General features: G+C 39.1%; 1 long non-coding RNA gene across 1 annotated transcript; it reads left to right on the top strand.

The window, feature by feature from the left end:
• On the top strand, positions 1-6686 carry LOC144240238 (uncharacterized). Its single transcript, XR_013337650.1, has 4 exons — positions 1-33; positions 709-739; positions 6300-6355; positions 6477-6686. It is a non-coding gene; the product is annotated as an uncharacterized LOC144240238 (long non-coding RNA).
• Positions 6687-7768: the final 1082 nt, after the last annotated feature.

The following is a 7768-nucleotide window of genomic DNA, read 5'->3' on the forward strand; positions in this document are numbered from 1 at the left end:
CCCAACGAGCCAAGCCCAGCACGGGTGCCCCAGGTGGGTCTTTGGAAAAACAATCCGTGTAGTTGATTCACTTGCATTTCAGGGGAGCACCCAGACGCTGTTGTGGGAGGTGCTCAGTGAAGGTTCTGGGATGCAGTGTGGGAGTGAAAGTAGACGGCTCCGGAGGAGAGAGAGGAGTGAGCAGGAGGTACAGGAGCAGGGACAAGGCAGTGCATACTGTTCCTCTAGCAAACTCAGGGACTTCCCTTCTCTTCCCTCTCCTGGCCCTTCATCCCCACTCTTCCCACTTCTGGCCCTACCTTTCACTGAAGACACCATTTAAGACCAATGAAGGATATGTTGACAACTGAGAATAGGGCAGTTTGGGGCAGGAGTAACAAGATGCTGGCTACTGTCAGCTCTGAAGGAAAGAAGGAAAATCATAATTTTTTTGCTAATCTGGGAAAGGAAGAGATATTACTAGAGTGCAAATAAATGACGCCAAGAACTACTGATATTGAAATTGTAAATACTACCACTTTGGCTTGAATCAGAACAACACTCCTGAATACCATACTCAAAGAAGCTAGGGGTTAGAGGGGGTCTCAGAAGTATAGGTCACGTAGATGCTGTGTGGCACGGTGGAAGGTAGGAGGTGGGGCTGGTTAAGACTTCGATGGTATAATCATCCCATACCTGACATTTTCTGAGACTCCTCCCTTCCCTTAGGAGAGCCCAGTCTTCCTGACCTATATGGCTGGTAAGTCAATCCCTTTAAATAAAAGAACTTTAAAAGAACTCTAAGGCCCTTTGCTCAGAGATTTTGGAAAGATGCCAAGACAGATCTTAGGTTCAAGTCCTGACTGTGCTTCTTATTACCTACGTGACCATGGGTCTTGGACATTAGTTTTCTTATCTCAAAAAAGTAATAAGGGGATAGAAGAGGAGAGAATAATAGTAGTAGCACAAAAAGAGTTACTGTGATTAACTAGAATAGTGTTTGTACAACATTCAGCACAGTGCCTGGTTATGTAAGTGTTGTTATTTTTTAATACAACACTTTATCAGGTAGGTACTATTATTACACCCAGTTTTTAGATTATGAAGTCAAAGCAGAGAGAGATTAAGTAATTTACCCAAGATTCCATTATTGGTTAATGGCAGAGCTGGGGTTCATACCCAGAAAGTGTGGCTTCAAAATCTGTAGCCTTTACCAGTGTAATATGTAGTTAAAGAGTGGGGCAAGAGAGAATGAATAGCAGAGAGAATGAAGCATAGAATTAGCACAGGTTCAAGGTGAAAAGATCACAATGGAATCACAAATTGTGGTCTAGGTTAAGCAGGTTCCTTTCATCCAGAATGTGCTGAGGACGATGGGTGGGGAGTGAGGATTGGGCAGAACCCACAGCATCAAAGCCTCCTCCTCATCATAGACTGTTTATCTAGCAAAATAAGATAATATACTATTATTATCAATACTATTAGTATTGATAGGTTTCCAAGTCAGTATATAAGCAAATTGGGAAAATAACCCACAGATGAACATGAGTAAGGTAACCAGGTGCATTTTAAAGGGCATTCCTGGTCGTATGTGTCTTTTACTGGGTAAAGACCATCCTAGGAAATAACCCTGGGAGTGTTCTACTGCTTAAATCAGCTTTGTGACCCTAGACAAGTTCTTTTACTTTCTGGGACCTCTGTAAGATAGAAGTATGATTTGCCAATGGTTTTTTTGGAACCCCAGCGTTGATTGACAAATCTGGCTGCCTAATAGGAGGAGTCTCCTTTCCTTCTTCTACGAGTTCCCCCATGTGCTTTTATTGCAAAGCACTTCATTTCCGGGTGGGACTGCATTGTTCTTATAGCAAAAATTACCTCTAACATCACATGTAGCTCTAACATTCTGAATATTTGAATCATAAATAATGGATGCCATTGAAAGAGAGGAGACATGGCAGAATAGGCTTGCTTCTGCTTCTCATAATGACCCAAATAGCAGTTTAAAATCCAGCTAAAAAATCAAGAAAAAAAATTTAAGGTGAGGCATTAAAATAGATTTGTACCAGGAACATAATATCAAGCCAATCTAACTCTATTGTATATATTTTACTTTATCCTGTGACTTCACTCTTAGCATTCAGTTTATATATCAATTTCTGAACATTGGTTTTCAAAAGTCATTATCCTGTAATGTCTATGAACCACTAGAGCTTTATAACAAATAAATGAATGAAGAGTGGACACCCTAAGAAGAAATAGCCTCATGTTACTTGTTGCCCTTAAAACAGGGAAGTCCAAGTACTAATAGGGGTCATGACAGCTTGTCAGACTGTAGAAAAACTGCACAACAGTCCAGTGATTCTAGATAGAAGTAGATAATCAATTCAGCTTTGAGTAGTTTCAGAGAGTAAATCAAGAAAAGGAAATCTTTTTCTTCTCCTCAGGGCAGAGACACTATCTGTTTTTGTGTTTTAATTTTAGCACCTTATGTTCCTTAGGAAAGTGTTGGTTAAAACAAAAACTATGTACTAGAACCCAGGTGTCAGAAGTTAATTAATTTACTCAAAGATGGAGTAACATGTCAGTCTCCTTCTCTTGTAATAAGAGAGTAATAATGATTGTACTGTGGGGAGTCTTTGTAGGTAAGGGCTCTAGGCCTGTCTGGTCATTTTATGCAGGAACAAATGAGAGGGTTATTAAGGGAAAAAAATCAAGTTAAAATAAGCAAAACAAGCAAGAGAAAATGAAATATGGGAGTTAAAATTCCAGACCTGGGCAGTTAACACCCATTCCTGGGTGCTGTGCAGCAAAGGAAACCAGTGGAGACCCTGTGGCATCATCATTCAAGGCAGGTGATTTTAATTAATCACTGTCTTTCTGGTAGGCTGAAGTTGGAAAGGGAAGTGGTGATTTGGAAGAGAAACTGTTTTTGCACATAACTGTTTTACTGTGAGAGCTCAAGGACATCCTTTGAGGATATATTTTAGAGACAGTGCAGAATTCACATGAATGATTAACACTCAATTTTCTAAGATTGAGAGAAAGTAGACTATACATAGATGATTCCCTAATTTAATGTAGGCAGGAAAGAAGATGCATTGGGAAGTAACAGGTTTGGAAGACCTTTGAAAGGCTCAGGTACTGGGTTATAATCCTTGGAGGGCATGGACTACGTCTTGGAAACCTACTCTCCACCATCCAGTTCAGTAGTTACTATGCAAGTAAGAGGTACCTGAGTGAGTCTTTTTGTTAGGTAAATTAATGCACTTTTCAGAGCTCTCTTCAGATACTTGAGTCTGAGCGAGGACAATTATAAAAAGGATAGAATATTTGAGAATGAAGTCTTCTAATGCTGTTTGTCAGTTTTAACTCTTTTTCTTCCTGGCTTTCCTAATCCCTGTCTTGAAGGCAAGAGAACAGAGCACTGTAGATGCTCCAGGCAAACTGAGAAGTGTGTGGATCAGCATTAGAGTCAGGGTGGTGGTGCTGTTGGGGGCCAATTTATTTAATCTGTTTGGGTCTCAGTTTCTGCGTGTGTGAAGAGAGATGACAGTAATGAATATTTACCAAATAGAGTGGTTGAATGGTTAACTGTGTCTGATCTAGAATAGGCTGCAGTTCAAGTTTGCTATTATGCTTAATCTTTCTCCTGAAACCAGAAGTTTTGGGTTGGAGGCCTGATTGTTCAGTGAGATGTTCTCTCACATGATGTCTTATGGTGGGGCAAGGACTAAGGTGTGAGATCAGAAACCTAGCCTCTCAAGAGTGGGGAAGAGAGGCCTTGATGCCCTGGTGATGAATCAAAAATGAGTACCAGTACCAGCTGCAGATTTTAGCTCCGAAGTGGGTGAATATTAGAAGAAAAGTTTCTTCCTATACTTGTTTGTTTTCTTTTTGGTCCATCCTGCTGATGAACCTCACCCAGAACTTACTATGGCAAATGAAAATGCTGGAAAACCAGACCTCTGAAATGTCATTGATTTTCTTTTTTTAATCAGGCTTTTATTTAACATCTGAGCCTAGACCTGACATTATTGTTGTGAATGAGATTTCTGTGTGGCAAGGCAGGGGCTGAGCAGGAGAGTAACATTTTGAATGCCTGTTTGTCGCTTTGTAAAGTTGGCTTGGGGTAGTCAGGTTGAATAGGAAAATCTTCTTAAGAGTCACATGGCAGCTTTTCAAAACCTTTTTAGAGCTGGGCACAGAATTTCATAGACTCACCACCGTCCAAGCAGCCTCCAGCAGAAGGAACAGAGCAGCTGTGTGAGATCTGTTCAGGGCAGTATTGCACAGGCCTGAAGCAGTGTGCTCCATCTTTAAGTAAGACTGCCAGTAAAGTTCCCTGTCATGGCACAACTGAAGCTGAAAAAATTTGAATTACAGCCTGTCGAGCTGGAAGGGATTTTAGAGCTCATCTCCTCCAATCCCTTCAATTTCCAGGTGAGCAATCAAATCCAGAGATGTCTAGGGACCTGCTCCAAGATAATGCAGCTAATTAGGCTCAAAGTTAAGACTCCAGACAGAATGCAAACAAACATTTGTATTTAAACCTCCCATCATTTCTGCCCCTTGTTTTGTCAACCTGTATCCCTCTGCAAAATAGCTAATGCAGCAGCAGGCTGGAATAAGGGAAATTTGTGAGCAAAATTGTGCCAGCATGTCTAGGATTGTATTAGTATTCTCTGAAACCACACACACAAAAAATGTGATTAAATAGTTTGCAGCCAATTTGAGAATTTATGTTTATTTTCAGAGTGTGCTTTCATTTTCAAAAGTTAAAGAAATCTTTGTTCTGTGTTCAGGCTTTAATGGCTGGGCTCCTGAAGCCCGTGGCGTTGGTTCATTGTTGCCAATGCCACTGTTAGACCAAGTACTGTTCAAAAGCAATTCGAGGCTTGGGCTTTTTGGAGGAGCCCAATGTCATGTCTTTCTGATTATAGTACGTGCAGTTGTCAAGTGAGAGAAACTAGTGTCTCTTGGTGAGTTCTGCAATCAATGGGCTGTGAGCAGTCAGTCACACTCACAGAGAACAGCCCTCCACTGTATTTAGGACACAGGACTTACCCCAGATCAAGCTGTCTGAAATTGCCTTTTTACTTAAGGTCAAGCATCTTCAGAAGTCATATTATAAGCAGTAGGATAACTATTAAGTTGTTTAGAACCGCTATTCTAAAACAAAACAAATGTGTACTTGAAAGACGCAAAGAGGCTTATACTAGGTATATTTGTAAGGACCCTGTTTAGATGTGTCTTTTCTGCCATGAAGATTCTTCTGATAGGCATTTTGATAGGTTTTACTTTTCTTGATTTTAAATCACGGACTTTTCTTGTGACAAAGAAAAATTAAATAGAAGTCCGTTACTCCCTAAATTCCTCTCAGCCTGTGGACATTCTTTTTCTACATGCTGTAGCTTGTACGCTACCTCTCCAAACCTGAGACCTTCTTTGCAGTAAGTAAGCAAATTCCTGGAGGTTGGACCAGAGAAAACTCTATTCCAGGTTTTTCTCATCCTTCCCCCTGAGAGATCCTGCATATGTCTGTCTTCATTCCTCTTCTTACCCTCAACTTTATCTTTCCCTCTGCTTTTCTCGTTCTTGATGTATACTTGTAGATGCAGAGGCAAGAACCCTTCAGACTTTACCTCCCTTCCCAACTGTCACTTGATTACTTTACAGAATACTCTCCTCCTGTACCTGTTTAGTATTTTCTCTCTCCCATTTTCTTCCAGAAATCTACCTGTATGCATGGCTGATAAATATGTTCATTTTGCTTGAGGTAAACTTTGGAGGAAAAATCAAACTAAAGAGCCACTACCAGAATACTTTTTTGAAAGTTCACTTTGACTTTACATTGAAAGTGTTCATTTCCCACTTCCCACCATATCCTTCTCTACTTAAACTTAATTCTTTATTAAAAGTATTTTAAAAAAATATTTATAGCTGACAGTTCCATTTTGAGTGCTACAGGACACTATTGTCTTCCACTACTTTTCACTACAGATATACCACAGGAGGTAAATGAGCCCTTTTGAAATAATTTTGGAACCTGGCCATTTTTAGAACATTGTTTCTTTGAGAAAATGAATTCCCAGCTTTTAGAACATGATTTATTTTAAGTTGGGTATTTCCTCTGTGTGTTTGATAACAAAAGTCTTTTTGATGTGGTAACATAAAATCAGAGGGACCTGCTTGGTTTTTACCTTGTTGAATATTCTCATAATAGAAAAAAATAACGTGTTTGTTATAGTCTTTTGTGTTTGTGTAACATTCTGGAGACCTTTCAGTGTACATTTTTTTTTTAAAATAATTTTTAACAACAGAGTACAGTATATGGAGACTGCAGTTGCCGGCTGCTTCTGTTCTTCCCCTCTTCCTGGTACGTGGAGAGACCATATTTCCCAGTCTCCCTTGTAGCTCTGTGTGGCTGTGTGACTGGATACTTGCCAATGGAATATGAGTACAAGTGATTTAAGGAACTTCTACTTTATCTGCTTAAGAGGATATCCCTGGCTGGAGACTCCCTGGCTTTCCCCTGTTCAGCCAGCTGGAATGGCGACGACCAGAGCAGCCCCGCGAGCCAACTGTTGATGGCAGAGCTGCCGCCAGCCTTGGTCTCCAGCGACCTCCTGGAGCAGAGCTGCCCACCAAGCTGGAATGCTTATCTTGCACTGTTAACTGGGAGACAAATAAACTTTATTGTTCTTTGAACCAGTGAATTTTGGGGCTTTCTTTCTTATAGTGGCTTAGCCTACTCTATAATACTGCTACAGAAATTACTTGACAAGATATTTGTTGTGAAGTCTCTTATGTCATATAGAGAATAATCAAACTATATAAGCAAAAATTCATTTTCTTCAGAAAACAAAGCTCTAGACATTTTCAACTGTTTTTCTTTGATTCTGATAGTGAATTTCTCTATACATTAATAGATTAATAAGGCTAATTTAATCTTCCATTCAGTCATAAAAATCTGTTTACCAAAGTCAGATATATTTTCCAAAGAATTGTTATTTGAAAGGAGTGATATGTTCTGGCCTTCATTATATCTATTAAAGGAAAATAAGTAAAAGAATACCCATTTCAGAAGCACATTTCTTTGATACAGTATCCTGTGATAATCCTGTTTTAATTAGGACCAAATTCTGCTTATGATCAAATGTACTCCTAAAAAGAAAACAAGATTCTTTAGGGTTCACTCTATAATATAATAAAGAAAAGCAGCATAAAACAAGGTTAACGTCATCAAATTTCCAAAAAAAAAAATGTTGAACAGAGGGTAGAATTCCACACACCTGTTCATGGTTTGTTTTTTTATACCCACAATTGGTATTATACTAGTGGTGCTTCTTTGATGCATGTTTTTGTTTGTAGATGTGGTGGTTTGCTCTGTTTTTCTCACAAAACAAAATAATATTTATAATTTAGGGTTTTTTATAAAGTTCTTCCATCAGAATAGTTGTTAACAAAATAATAGAAAATATGAAAATTAAGATTAAATAGTGTCAAATTGGCCCATGGCTAAAAACAAACATGTGGGCTCTGAACGATGGAAGGGTGAATTCATTTCTCTCATTCCTAAAATTGAGGAGGTAAGAAAAGAGATTATGGAAGAATCTATGATCTTATAAAACTGAGTGTTACAATTCTCTTAGTATAACTCAGAACCCTGAGTTCTGAGAAAAATTACTGAAGAGGATAAAATAGGCATGAGCTATAGGCACATCCTCCATTCTCTCTAATAGCAAATGCATCTCACTTTTTTTTAATACAGTACTGAGCTTTAACTCTC

The sequence above is a fragment of the Crocuta crocuta genome, unplaced genomic scaffold, assembly GCF_008692635.1.
Source record: "Crocuta crocuta isolate KB4526 unplaced genomic scaffold, BGI_CrCroc_1.0 scaffold176, whole genome shotgun sequence".
Taxonomy (NCBI): domain Eukaryota; kingdom Metazoa; phylum Chordata; class Mammalia; order Carnivora; family Hyaenidae; genus Crocuta; species Crocuta crocuta.